At 37.5% G+C, this 14,284-nt stretch overlaps 1 pseudogene; it reads right to left on the bottom strand.

Annotated features, from left to right (window-relative positions):
- Nucleotides 1-8,949, bottom strand: part of LOC124507296 (nucleoside diphosphate kinase A-like) — a 28,675-nt pseudogene extending 19,726 nt beyond the window's left edge.
- Nucleotides 8,950-14,284: the final 5,335 nt, after the last annotated feature.

The raw sequence follows: 14,284 nt of genomic DNA, 5'->3' as shown, positions 1-14,284 counted from the left end.
ATTAGCCAGTCACAGACCAACAAATACTGTATGATCTCATTTACATGTGATTGGCTTTTCATGAAGGCAAAATGTAATATGTAGGCATTTCCTGGCAAAAAGACAATGCACAAAATGTAAAAAGCAAAACTCTTGTTCATCATGTTAATAATTTGTTAAACAGCTCTGGAGGCAGACACAGTTCAGGGGCTATGATTAGACAGCCTAAGTGGGCTTAGTCAGCTGCTTCTTAGGGAAGCAGCCAGTCGACAGCGAGCACGAGGAGACACCAGTATATGTGACACATTGAAAAGTAAGGTCTTAACTCTGAGATTTATATCTGGGGTACTCAGGCAGGGAAAATTCCAGCAGGTAAGACTAGATAACCGATAATGCAGAGTAAGTGTAATCTAACAAAGAGGGGGGAAATAGTAGCTGTCCTCTCACTCTGCATTTATTTCCATGTAAATCAGGAAAACCCAAGTTACCAAGTGACTGTGTGAGGAAACTGCATCCCGGGAAAGATCAGAAGTCAACAGGGGTTCCACTAGCAAGGAGAATTATATTCACATGTGTTCTCTCCTATTTTTCTGATTCAGTCAAAATACATTTACTTTGCACTTATGCTGAGCCAGATACCGATAAAGTCCTGGGGATATACGTTTATACAAATAGGATTACTATTCTCCAAGAGTTTTCAGTTAAAAGAAGACACAAGCCAGCATACAAAAATGCAAAATAATGTGATAAATAGTATTATTTATAGGGTTCTTTAAGCAGGTGGAAAATGGGTACCCAATGCAGCCTTGGGAGTTAGGTCAGAGAACACACTGGAAGTCTCACTACCTCTAACAGGGCCCACTGATTCAATGCAAGGAATATAGAGCACATTTTTTGGAGGATATTATGCACATATTCATTCAGCCTAAACAGTTGAAATATTTTTGAGTGAATATGTTAATTACAGTGTGGTGTTTGCAACCCAGCTGCCTGTACATACTGAAATAATAGTGTAGGATTTGGGTTCCTCTGTTTGGCGTATTACCTATGTATTGAATTACCTTATCCTATGGTGCCAAAGCGAATTTGTAGGGTATTAGTCAGGTCTACAAAAAATAACATTCCAATTAACTTTCTCAGAAGACCATCAACTAAAACTCAGACTTACAAAGGAAGAGTGTTGGAAATGCCCATGTGATATGCTTGAAGGGACTGAGGAAGAGCACAGTTCTCACTTCCCAGTGCTCCACACCTACTTACTTAATAGGTGAGATCAGTGGATTAAGCTTTGACCCTTTATTTTTTTTTTATTTTTGAGAGAGAGAGAGAGAGAGAGAGAGAGAGAAAGCTCTTGAGAGCACATGGAAACAGGAGAGGGACAGGAGAAGAGGAAGAGAGAGAATGTTAAGCAGGCTGCATGCCCAGTGCAGAAGAGCCTGATGCAGGGCTTGGTCTCATGACCATGAGATCATGAACCTGAGCTGAAATCAAGAGTCAGATGCTTAATCAATTGAGTCACCCAGGCATCCCAAGCTTTGATCTTTTAGAGTTATCTCTAGATCTTTTAGAGTTATCTCTAAATCTATTTATTTCAAAGGCATTCATGGAGCACAGTACCAAGTTTTTCAGTGTCCTTGCAAGCCCCATTCAAAATATCATCTGTGTGCTTAGACTCAATTGACTGAGACCATCCAGGATGATGTTAAAGATCTTGGCAGACCAAAATCTCAACCTTGGAGAACTCAGTGCACAGCAGAATATTAAGCTTTCCTCAGTAACTAGTGTAGCTTTTGAGCAGTAATGATTTTTGTTGCAAGTGGAATTTTAGAACACATCATATTACAGCATCTGCTTGTGCCCATGTTATGTGTGTTCCTGCCCCGTTCAGGTTCAGTGTGCCAATTTTACTCCCCTGTCAAACTGGGACTGTTTTATCCCTGATGGTGCGGCTGCCTTATTAAAATGTTTCTGTGGTTGGCCAGGCTCAGTTGCCAAGGTAACCATCCTGTTGTGTGTTGCCTTTAGGAGTTTATCATTAGATACATGAAAACCTTGACTGCATGTAAATAATAAAAGCTATCAAGGTAATGTGCCTTTGTGTTTCACGTGGTATTTTCCAGAGACTCACAAAAATATGTGATAATGCTGAGCTTCTAGTCATACGCTTAGTCAGTGATTATCAAAGGTCTTGATAGGACTATATTAATCTTTCCTTACATTTTTAAAAGTTTTAGTTTATAAATAGGAAGCCCAATTTAAAATATTTTATTTATATTATTTTATGTCAAACTTCATGCAAAAGTAATTTGATAGAGTTTTGACATTGGTTGCGGCAACTTCGAAGGAAAACAGTTGTGAAATTCTTTTAGGCCTCTAAACTTCATTTCTCCTTCTTTCTAGCCTACCTCTGCTCTCAGCCACTGGGTGAACTAGTAATTGTATCAGCATTATTTCCTCTTCTCAAATTTTATCCTATTCCCCCACCCCTTGCCCAAAAGCCAGAATCATAGGCTTTGGAATTCAGATATATATTTTGGCTTATGTCTTTCCTTTGCTATACTCTTCATTCATTCATTCATTTTCTTTTGAGCCTCAGTTTCCTTATCTATATAAAGTTACAGATTGATCCATGAATGGATTAGTGATAATGAATATACATAAGTTAATAAAGTATCTGACACATTGTTGGTTTTAAAATAATTATATATATTATCAAAAATGAACCATTTGTCTTTTCATAGGGATTTATTTGATGTTTTCTTTCTGTTTGTATTGATAAAATGGTTGATAAAGAATGAACAGTGGGGTACCTGGGTAGCTCAGTCAGTTAAGGATTGGACTCTTGACTTCTGCTCAGCTCATGATCTTGTGGTTTGAGCCCCACATTGGGTTCTGTGCTAACAGCACAGAGCCTGATTGATACTCTTCCTCTCTCTCTCTCTCTCTCTCTCTCTCTGCTCCACCCAGCTTGCTCTGTATCTCAAAATAAGTAAAAATAAACTTAAAAAAAAATAGAATGAGTGGCCTCCTAAGGGGGTGTTAAAATGATTCTAGGGAAACTTTCCTGCCCTCCAAACATTTGCAAAGATTTCTAGCCTACCAAGCTATGAGGATCTTTGCATTTTAGAATGCTTGTTTTGGGTAAGTCTTTGTGTTTTCAGGAGTGTCGACTGAAAGAAAGTCAATGGCAAAGTAGGTGAGTAAATGCTTTATTCCTTGTCTTACTGAGGACTACAGCCTGGGAGACAGTCTTTCAGCTTGCTTTGAAGAACTGCTCTGAAGTTTGGTACGTACAGGGAATTCTATATGAAAAATGAGAAAACAGTATACATACTTGTGAGCAGTTCTCCAAATACTTGTGGGTCACAAGGTCAAAATTAAGGTTTTTATTTGTTTGTTTGTTTGTTTGTTTTGTTTTGTTTTTCACATAGACTTGAGACTCTTAAGTCATCTTTTTTTTTTTTTTTTAATTTTTTTTTCAACGTTTATTTATTTTTGGGACAGAGAGAGACAGAGCATGAACGGGGGAGGGGCAGAGAGAGAGGGAGACACAGAATCGGAAACAGGCTCCAAGCCATCAGCCCAGAGCCTGACGCGGGGCTCAAACTCACGGACCGCGAGATCGTGACCTGGCTGAAGCCGGACGCTTAACCGACTGCGCCACCCAGGCGCCCCTTAAGTCATCTTAATACATTATATTTCTATTGCCTCTGATTATTCAAAAATATTGTCTCTGTGCCTCTGCTTACCTGGTTTTCTGGTTCCTCCTGTTTTTGATATATCCTTGGGGTCACTAGGGACAGGTTGCTGTCCTTTCTGCAGGAGATCTGGGTGGCTCACACCCCTGTCCATCACACTTAGATTTACCAGCTGTATTTGAAAAGAAGTGAATTGGGCTTAGGTTCTATGAGATAATGATAACACACACTGCTGGGGGACTTGATGCAGATTCTGTTTCTGGTGAGTTACATCACATGTTTGTGCTACTTCCCCACCAGAGAAACTTAAACCATGAATTCATCGACAGTGAGGACAATTAGAGAAAAGAGAAAACCCCGAAACAAAAAGATGAATGAAGCTTGTGACAGATCAGCATACCCATTGATTTACATAGAAAGCATCAACCAAGTTTTTAATTATTTTATCTTCCCCTGTGTAAGTTGCATCTTGTCTCACCAGACTTCCCCTTATATTTATATTTGTATTTTTTGTATTTATATTTATTTATATTTATATTTATTATTTACATTTATATTGCTTACTTATATTCATATTCATTCCTTCATTTTTTTAACCTCATAATTTTCACTCTTACAAGGAAAGAAACATCTTTCTGTTGCTTGTTCTGTTTAGTTTTCTAGAATTAAGGAAATCACCATTCAAGTACATTGAGCACAACCAAATGAGTCATCACTGTAGAGCTTTATGGCAGATGGGAAGGTGTTGGTTACATTTCCCATTCTTTCCCCATAGATTCCCCAGTGCTTTGTGGGTGCTTATATGACCCCACACAGAGCAACTTCTTTTAGTCTCTTCCTCTTTGAAAAAAGAGAAAGAAGGGAAGAGAGAGAAGAGAAGAGAAGAGAAGAGAAGTAGAGAAGAGAAAATGATGCACTATTATTCTCCACCCCAAATCTCTTCTTCTAAGAACTTTAAGCTTATGCAATGGTGATGCAGAATGACTTACAATGGAGCATTAGGTACCAATAAACTCAAGGGAATGAAAATCACACTACTATGAGTTATAGTGCCCTGATGGGCCATTATATAGGCATCAGCAAGCTTTAAAAAATCACTGTGGTTAGACAAAATAATTTGCATTGCCCAATATCTTGTAAAAACAGCTGAATGTTTTATTTCACAAATTTCTTTCTCTGGTTATGCCTCAATGATTTTCACTTACTAAGTAGCATCACTGAGCCATGAAAATATTCTCCCCAGGCACACACAGCTCACCAGAATTTTTGTTCACAAAATATTGATTTCATGATTAAACTTTCCGTTGGATAAAAACTCAAGGTCTGAGCTTTAGACTTTTCATACTGGGTTGCATTTATGATTTGAAAATCCTTGAAAATTGTCTATTTCCATTAATAAAATATAGAGATAATGTTCTACATGGAGAAGATTAGATTTATTCCCAAATCCCTATTGCTCACAAGAGGCTACTATTCTGTCAATTTTATGATGATATTTAAATACTTAAACTTTATTATGTGGGCCACATGCCATTATTTTTACACCTGTAAAGTAAGACTGGAAGTTATCAGGAAACAAAATTGATGCATGGCTACTTAGAAGAATGCACACTGATATCTCTTGAACTACTTTTGATTATTGCCTTTTCTTCCACTAACAAAGCTGCTTACAAAAGAATGAATTTTCTAAATTCCATTTATAATAGCCACAGGATTTAAGTGGCAATGTGAGTTACTTAAACAAACTATGATAGGTTCTACATATAGTCCCTCTACTAATCAGATACTTTGAAATACTTGATTTCCTTTCTAACTTCCTCCATTATTTGGTTGGCAAACACTTAGGTGATCCTTAAAATTGCAATACATTAGGTCTTTAATGGAGTGATTCAAAGTTACCTTAAACACTCCAACATTGATTTTAAATTTAGCAAGACTTTAACTTGAAATCTAAGCTCCTGCTTCTACATTTGAAATTGGAGTTACATATCGAAAACATTTTTCTAAAGATCACATTGTCCTAAACAGTCAAAATATCAATATAAATGTACAAGCTTAGATTTTCTAATCTGATATAATAATATAGAGTCAATTACATTTTGTGTGATTCTAAACTTTCATAAAATTTTAAATGCTTACCACTGACACCGCAATTATACCAACCTACACAACTTGGAGGGCTGCTTTCCTAAAGCAATATTTTTGGAACTGCCCTTTTGATTTCCTGAGTATTTAAGAACTAGAACTATTGGTTCGGATGAAGCTGAACCCTTGACTGCAATACCAAGGATACATATAAACGCTATTTAAAATTGTTGGTGACTCCATCACAAAAAGATGGAAGTGGTGAAGTTAAACATGCCCCTAAGATTTGGGACCCATGTTTAGTGCCTGATGGCTCTGGCTCTCGGTTAGGATATTGTTTCTGTTGCTCTTATGTAATTGACTCTCTTCTGCAACTCTAAAGATACTAGACCTTGATGAAATCCTGCATCCTTATAAGACACATCTTCTTTTAGAACCAAGTAGTACTTTCAAGTATGAAAATGATGTCCAGTTGAAATTTTCATGTCTCTCAGGGCTTCTGCTTATTTGGTGTTATGAAAATGTGTTATTTTTAGCAATGAATTGCTTCATCCTCTAAAGAGATTGGATTATTCTAGGTTATTTCTAATATGTATAATATGAGAGAATCTCCAAGTTTGAAACATGTTTTAAAGTACATCTAGCCCACTTATTCATCAGACAGAAAATAATTGCTTTTTAAAAAAATCACATTTTAATTTTTTTTAAGTTTATTTATTTTGAGAGAGAGAGAGAGATCACGTGGAAGTGGTGGGAGGCAGAGAGAAAGGGACAGGGAGAATCCCAAGCAGGCTCCAAACTTCCAGTGTGGAGCCCAACGTGGACTCCATTTCACCAGGGGCTCAATCAGACCGTGAGCTAAAATCAAGAGTCGGATGCTTATCTGACCAATCCACCCAGGGGCCCCAAAAATCACTTTTTAAAAATAAATCTGTAGTATATTGTAAACTTGTATGTTAATGTTAACTATTTGTTGTCCTCCTCATCATCTATTCATATCATTATACTCAACTTTTTTATTAGGGTGGCCGTATAATTTTATCATCCAAACCGGGCAACCTTTGAAATTAAATTAGGGAGTGATTACTAATGAAGTAATCAGGCCTGTTCTGGGAAAACTAGGACATCTGGCCACTCTAGCTATGCTCAACTACAGTTACCTGAAATGCCTAGAACATTTCCATTCACAAGGAATTCTCTAGAGGAGCAGTTTTTACATTCTATGCTCCCTTAGGGATTTTTTAGTCAGCTAAATTTAAATACCACAAGGTATGTAAAAATATTCAAGTAGGGTCACACTGATTAAATAGGTGACAGAAGACCCACAACTCTATACCTTTAGCATCCCCTCAGAGCTATGATCCCTCAGGCACTACTTTGGAAATATGGAACTCCATAGGATTATTTGGAAACTATTGCATTAATGGAGAGAAAATAACATTTATCAAATATCCATGAGATGCCCGACCATATACATGTAATTCGCTAGGAACAAAAGAGCTGAGATTTAAATCCACGTCTAATTGATTGCCCAGCCTTATTCTCATTCCTCTGAAGAAAGTGCATTGCATTTTTGTATAATTCTTGTTTTAGAAAGTTCCTCATTGTATCAGTCAGGTCATCCTAACTTATACTATACCAATTGCAAATACCGTCCAAATTTTAGAGGCTTAAAAATAGGGGAGGAAAGTAGGCCTTTAAAACGAAAACATTTCTTGTTCACCCTATGTACCCATTGCAGCATGACAAGACACTGCTTATGACATTTCCTGAGGTATATAAGTTGTGAGAAGTTCTATCTTGGCATATGCTACCATGCTCCCAGAAGCAAGAAAGGAAAAAAAATGGTGAAATATTCACCACTTCTTAAAGTTTAGAAATAACAAATGTCTTTTTCCTCCACATCTCGTTAGCCAGAACAAGTTATATGGCCATAAGTTAAACAGAATGAGGGTGTACAATTCTTCCATAGACAGGGTCACCAAATAATACAGTCATTTAACCATGATCTTACCTTAACAAAATCTATATTTTTGAACTGGTCATTAATATCCCTTCTTTACTAAGGGATCCTTCATATCATGAGAGCCCTTATATATTTAAATTTTTAAAGTGGTTTGACTCACTCTTCAGTATCCAACTCAAACTTGTTCTTTTCCAAGTTAAATACTTCCAGTGTTTCAACTGTTCCTGAAAAGGCATGGTATACAGCAATGTTTCTAAAACTTGAATGTGCATTGGCATCTTCTGGAGATATCAAAATGCAGATTGTGATTCAGTAGGACTGGATGAGGCCTGTAATATAATTTTTTGTTTGTTTGTTTGTTTTAAATATGTTTTGACCTAGTTCTGAGGTCCTAGCTAGAAGCCAGCCAGTTTCTCTAGTTAAGTCCACACTCCAACCACCTGCATTCATAGGCTTTCACACTCTGGGTCATTATGTACCTGAGCTCATTGACCTAGGGCCAGGTGTCAGACGACTAGGGACAGCCTTGACACCCAGAAACTGAACACTTATTCAAACAAACCAATTCAGAAGAGGCAGAGAAACCTAGCCACCCCACCCCACTTACCGTACATAAGCTGCCGCTTACAGCTCCACCTTTCTCTTACCCCATCCCCAGGCACACCCTCTGTATGACCCTGACTGACACCATTTTCTCATTTGGACATGTCTATAATAGAGTCCTGCCTGTCATTTATCTTGGTGTCAGTGTCGTGTCCTGCCATCAAAAACTTAATCTGTGTCTATTGGTGGTTTCCACGTCTCTCTTTACCCAAATGTCCTTGGTGATGGAATATTCAAAATACTGACTAAACTCAGGGGACTGGCTGCATACCAGCCAAGGTGAGGTCCTCCCTTAGGGCAGTAGGAATGATGGATCACTTGAGCTGCAATTCTGGGGGCAGTTTTCCAGTATCTTCCTGGTCATTTCCTACATTTAGCAGAGGCTTATTTCAGGGTCTTGTCACTTCTTCAACACCAGTGCTGTTTTGTTTTTGTTTTTTTAATTGTTATTTGAGGCAGAATTCTGGTTTATCCATGCACTTCTGGTGACTCCTGTGGAAGAAGATATCGACCAGACTTCCTCAGAGTAGAAGGAATGACACTCTGTTTTTGTTGATGTTGCTTAGATGGCCCATCTTCTGTGCTGCTACACACCTTGCTGTTGTCAACTAACTTCATGTTGCCCAGATCCTGAGGGGTATTGTGGGTTGCATCTAGGTCAATGGCCCAATGTTTAGACCAGAGTTGAATATCTTACCTCTGTCCTCCCGCAGCTGCCAAAGTTACCCAATTGCATAAATAATGAAAAAAAAAAAGCATTGTCCAGTGTACTTGTGCTTTACGAAGTGCCACACCATGTCAACATGTGGATTGACTGACACTTTGGATAAGGGGCTGTGTTGTCCCAAGGAGAGCCAGCTACACCTCTCTAAGTATAGACCCCAGTCCCTGGGAGGTGGACTGGGAAGGGTGAGAACAAAAGATGGCTGCTTATGAGGTAGGCTACCGTTCTCCTTCCCCTTTCTTGTAATCACACAGAAAGTCCTCACTATGACTTAGCAGACAGACACAGAAACTGAACACTGTGGCTTTAGGCTGCTAGAAGTTCAAAACAGGAAAAAAAAAAATAGGGGAGAGGGATTAAATAGAACCAAAACCCAAGATACTTGTGGGGGAACTAACAACAGAATACACATGCACAAAATTCATTAAAATAAAAATCCATAATGTGAGCCAATTAAAAATCCAAAATTTATTTTAAAAATGTATATAGCAATAATATATAAGAATAGGAAGTGTTTTTTGTGTTTCTACTACATAGATTCTAGATTAACTGCATTTGCTAAAATGCACCAATGACAAGGATTCATGGACTTAATCAATACTGGGACTTAAATTATAATTATACCTGGGTCCCACTAAATTTAAACATGGTATCCCAAATAATCTTGGGAAAATAACTAAATATAAATTAGACAAAAAAATAGCCATGGCTCATTTTAATTACAACCTTGGCTAAATTTCCCATAGTCATAGTACCCTTTGCCCTGAAATAGCTCATCTTAGACATAAACACTCTGACATATTGAGTAATAAATTTAAATTAAATTAAGTCTTTGACACTTACAAATTGGCTTGATAAAATGGGACCCCATAAGCCCCTAGTTAGAATGGTTAATACATCCCCAAATAAATCAAAACGGGGTCTTCAAGGATCAGAATTTATTATATAAGACCTAATTAATGAATGGGTGATTATCTCCATTGCTTCTTTATTTGACAGCCTCGTTTTGCCTGTTCTTAAACAAGGAAAGATTAAATGGCTTGTCATGGTAAACTACCACAACCTTAAGGCTGTGGTCATATCCATTAAGTCCCCAACACCCAATAGTATTGAAATTACTAACTCTATTCATCAGTAGCCAGTAAATATTTTGCTATTACATACTGGGCTAATATGTTTTATGTTCTACTACATCCTTACTTAATAACCTCTCAGCAGAAGTTAACCTTCACCTCCAGAGGACACACACACCTTTACTAGCCTCCCTATAATGTATGTGCACACCATCTTTGCAGACAAGATCTTAACTGCATCCACTTTTCTTCAGGAGCACAGGTATGACGTCACATTGATGATATCCTCCACTGAGGAAATGCATTTGGCACATTCTTAAAAACTCTTTGTGAGTACTGAAAGCACTATACTCCTCATTTACAGATGTTACTTAATTTCACTAATGGTGCTACTTACAAATCAACCTACCTTGAAAAATAGGCTCTAGAATCCATCCAAATCAAAATCAACAGGCACTCCCATTAGTGCTCTCAGAGACTCTTCGCTGTAAAGACGTTAGCAACCTCCTTGTCTGCCTCCTAGAGTCTCTGGACCACCTATGATGGCCCTAAATTGCATATGGGGTCCTGAGGCAAAAAAACAAAAACAAAAACAAGAAAAAAACAAAAGAAAAAAACAAACAAAAATCAACTGCCCTTGTTGGCACCATTAGAGTGCAGATTGCTGGCAACAGTCTGGGCTCTCCTGAAAAGAGAGGCTGCCACACACTCTAAGACTGTAACCCTCCTTACCTAGTTTTCCATCATTATTCCTTGGGTCATGAAAACTGCACCTTACAAGCTTGGCAAGGTTAACAAAGCCTTCTTAAATAGGACAGAGCCAAATCTGAAGCTACTGGTATATTCCACCTGTAGGATGGAGTGGCTTTCCCTGTCCTCAGTCCCTTGCCAAATATCATGGTGCTGGAGATCACTTTTCCCCACACCCCTTAGCTACTTGGGAAGCCTTAAAACAAACTGAGTGAACAGCAATCAGTCGATATACTGTACCAATGATATTTCTGCCATCATAATTTATATAGTTCAGTAGAATATTGCAGCTTACCATCCCTTAACTGGGATGTCCCTGATAGAGGATGGGACCCTAGATCAGCACATCTGGTGAAAATTTGGGAATTCTTCTGAAGACTGAAGGCTTTTGTGAGCTAATGGTGCAATCTGCACATTTGTACAAACTCCTGACTATCGTTTAAGAGAAGAGGTGTCCCCTTCAGGTTAAGGAATTCTGGGAATCTCTTGTCTCCCAATGCCCAAAATAGAAATCAAAGTCACAAATGTCTCCACATATGGTCAGATGACAATACAAGGACTCACTAGGACTCTACCTATCTCCTTCAGCATTTCAGACATCAATGAACTTTAGTGCCCATGCACACATTTCACTTCTCAAAATACACAATGCTGCACTCTTGGAAAAGGCATTCAATAGAACTTTTATTTCTCCAGTAGGTCCCACGCATCCAGTTTGATTGAGATGCCTACTTGACTTCCCAACAACTTAGAAAAAAGACAAAAAAACAAAAAGACCAAGAAACAAACAAAATAACCCACCAACTGGGTCTTAATCTCTCTTAATCCAAAACTGCTTCTTCTAAGACACTGACAAATTTGGACACAAGACATTTACCGCATTTACTGCTTCTCTTCTTTCGATATCAGGGATTCTGTTTCTTGAGCTCATTGTTTGCTTAGCCCATGAACCTTGCACTCTTCCAGAACATATACCCCTACACTCTGCCCCATGCCTAAGAGAAGAATCTTACACAGGTTGCCACTACCTGAGCCATTCTAAAATTAAGTGGAATTAAGCCATTCTAAAATTAAGTGGAAATTATTGCTTTCCTGAGGCAACAATCTCTTCATATAGGCATATCTCTCAGCCTCTTGAGGAGAGGACCTCCCATTGCTTTGTGCCTCTTCTACTGCCCTCCTGCTTGCTATCAAGAGGTTCTGCCTATTTCCTACATGTGCCCCTTACTCTTGGTTATGAATACAACTAGCTTTTACATATACTTTACTGAACTTTTAGTTCATGCCTTCTAAAAATGAAGCTGCAAGACCTCCCACCTCGATCTAAGGAATATACCAATATGTTACTATCATAAATGCGTAACTCCTACTTTAAACACATTACAACTCCATCAAGATACTGTTTGAGGCCATCAAAATTTAAATCTGGTATTTATTTATTTTTGGCTAGTGTTGTATAAATGTTTCCATGGCAACGGGTTGGCCTACAAAGACTCTTTATACTTCTACATGTTGTGTTCTTCCTTTTTACTTTCAAAATAAGATGTTCTCCGTGGTGTTTAAGGCAACTTCTACCTTATTCTCTAAAAGTCTCCTGTCTTATTTTGGCCACTCAAATATCCCAAATATTCAAGCTAAAATTCGATTTCAAGACATCAAGGATTCAACTGCAGTGTAACTTGGTTTGTTTGTTTTGTTTTTAATACTGGCTTGACCACGTGTTGAGCCACTGGCTAGAGGCAGATGTTTTCCCCTTCTTGGGTAGCTAGTTTGGTCCATATTCCAAGCATTTCCATTAATGAACTCTCACATTCTAGGCCATTGTGCCTTAACCACCTTGGGACCACATTTCAGACCACTATGGCTAGCCTGAATGCTCTGGAGCTTGTGAATATTATTCAAATAAGCCAATCCACTGGGAACCCAGCTAGCTTTACCCTACTGGGTCTACATAAACTGCCCCTGACTTATCGATTTTCCAAGCCTCGGGCAATTTTTTTGTTTGTTTCTCTTCCTAATTGGAAACATAAAGGAGAGAGAATTAATCTAAGAAACGTAATTCAGCCTAGTCTAGTGAATATATGACAAAGTCACTGCAGTACACCCATTATCAAATTTGTACTCATACATTTATGTTTAGAATATGTTTTATTTCCAAAGAAAGACAACAAAGTCATGCTTACATCTAACATGATTCAATTACCGTGTGGAAATGATAACAACTCCCTGAGAAATGTATACAAAGTCCTTGTTTTGTGGATGGGTGATGTTCATTCATTCTTTTAGTTGATTCACATTTCCTTTTTGATATTTGTAACATAAATACTGATATATAAACAAATGCCATTTAAAAAATTCAATGTTAGGTAGGAGGACAATGGGAGAGAAGAAAAAAAATATTTGGTTAATAAATATACAAACATACTTAAATCAGAACTACTATAGTCCACCTTTCTGTAACTCATGACATGGTCATAGGTGGTATTTATAACTGGTATTTATAACTACTTTCTTCTACTCATTGCATATCTTCTTTGGCATGATAGAATAAAAGAAAGGTAGAGAAATACATTTCTGTGTTTGCAATTTTTTTTCTTGTGTATTCATCTAGAAGTTATGAAGGATCATGTACAGTGTTTTCTGCATCACACTGCCATTTCCAGGGTACAACAGAGAGAAACAGATGTTCCAAAACAATTTCATCTACAATATAACAGGGATTATATCTTCTAATAGTTGGCATGACCATCTCCTCCGTGCATCTAATAATGTACAATAATCTTATTGTACTTGACCAATCTCCAGAATTCTGTTACGACATCTCCTGGGATAAGGGGAGTGAACAATAAGATAGGAATTTGAGTTAGGTAGGTAATTTGTTTATTTTTTATTATTGTTTATTTTCCATTTGATTTTGTTCATTGTTTTGTATGTTTGTTTACTTAATCCACCCTTTGCTTTTCCCTTTCCATAAATGCCTGGGTGCATAGGAAATTTCAAACTAGGATTCATACCTGAAAATTTGATCATTATTCTATCGACAATTCTTTATCCATAGTATTTATTAAAACATGTACATTGTGGGAAAAAAAGACAGGCTTCTTTTGCTCTTTTTAGATTTGAGATCTCTCTTTTAGATACTTATTGAGATGGCCACATATGTACTTCTTATGGCAAATATTTGTCTGTTGTTTCCATAAAGATATCAGGATTTCATTGAAACTTTAGAAATTAGTTTCCAGTCCCACATTTTACACCTCAATCTTTTCATTGTCAATGATGATCAATGACACAGACTATGATTTCAAAAATGAATTTTAAAATATTTCTCCTAGCTTTTCCTACAGACTATAGCTTTTTTATTTTTACCATAATAGCTCCTATACATATAATATTTATAGTAAAC

Source organism: Lynx rufus, unplaced genomic scaffold (assembly GCF_022079265.1).
Source record: "Lynx rufus isolate CCGP_SWC_20201006 ecotype Redwood Valley unplaced genomic scaffold, mLynRuf1.p SCAF_11, whole genome shotgun sequence".
Taxonomy (NCBI): domain Eukaryota; kingdom Metazoa; phylum Chordata; class Mammalia; order Carnivora; family Felidae; genus Lynx; species Lynx rufus.
This window is presented reverse-complemented; position numbering and strand designations above follow the sequence as displayed.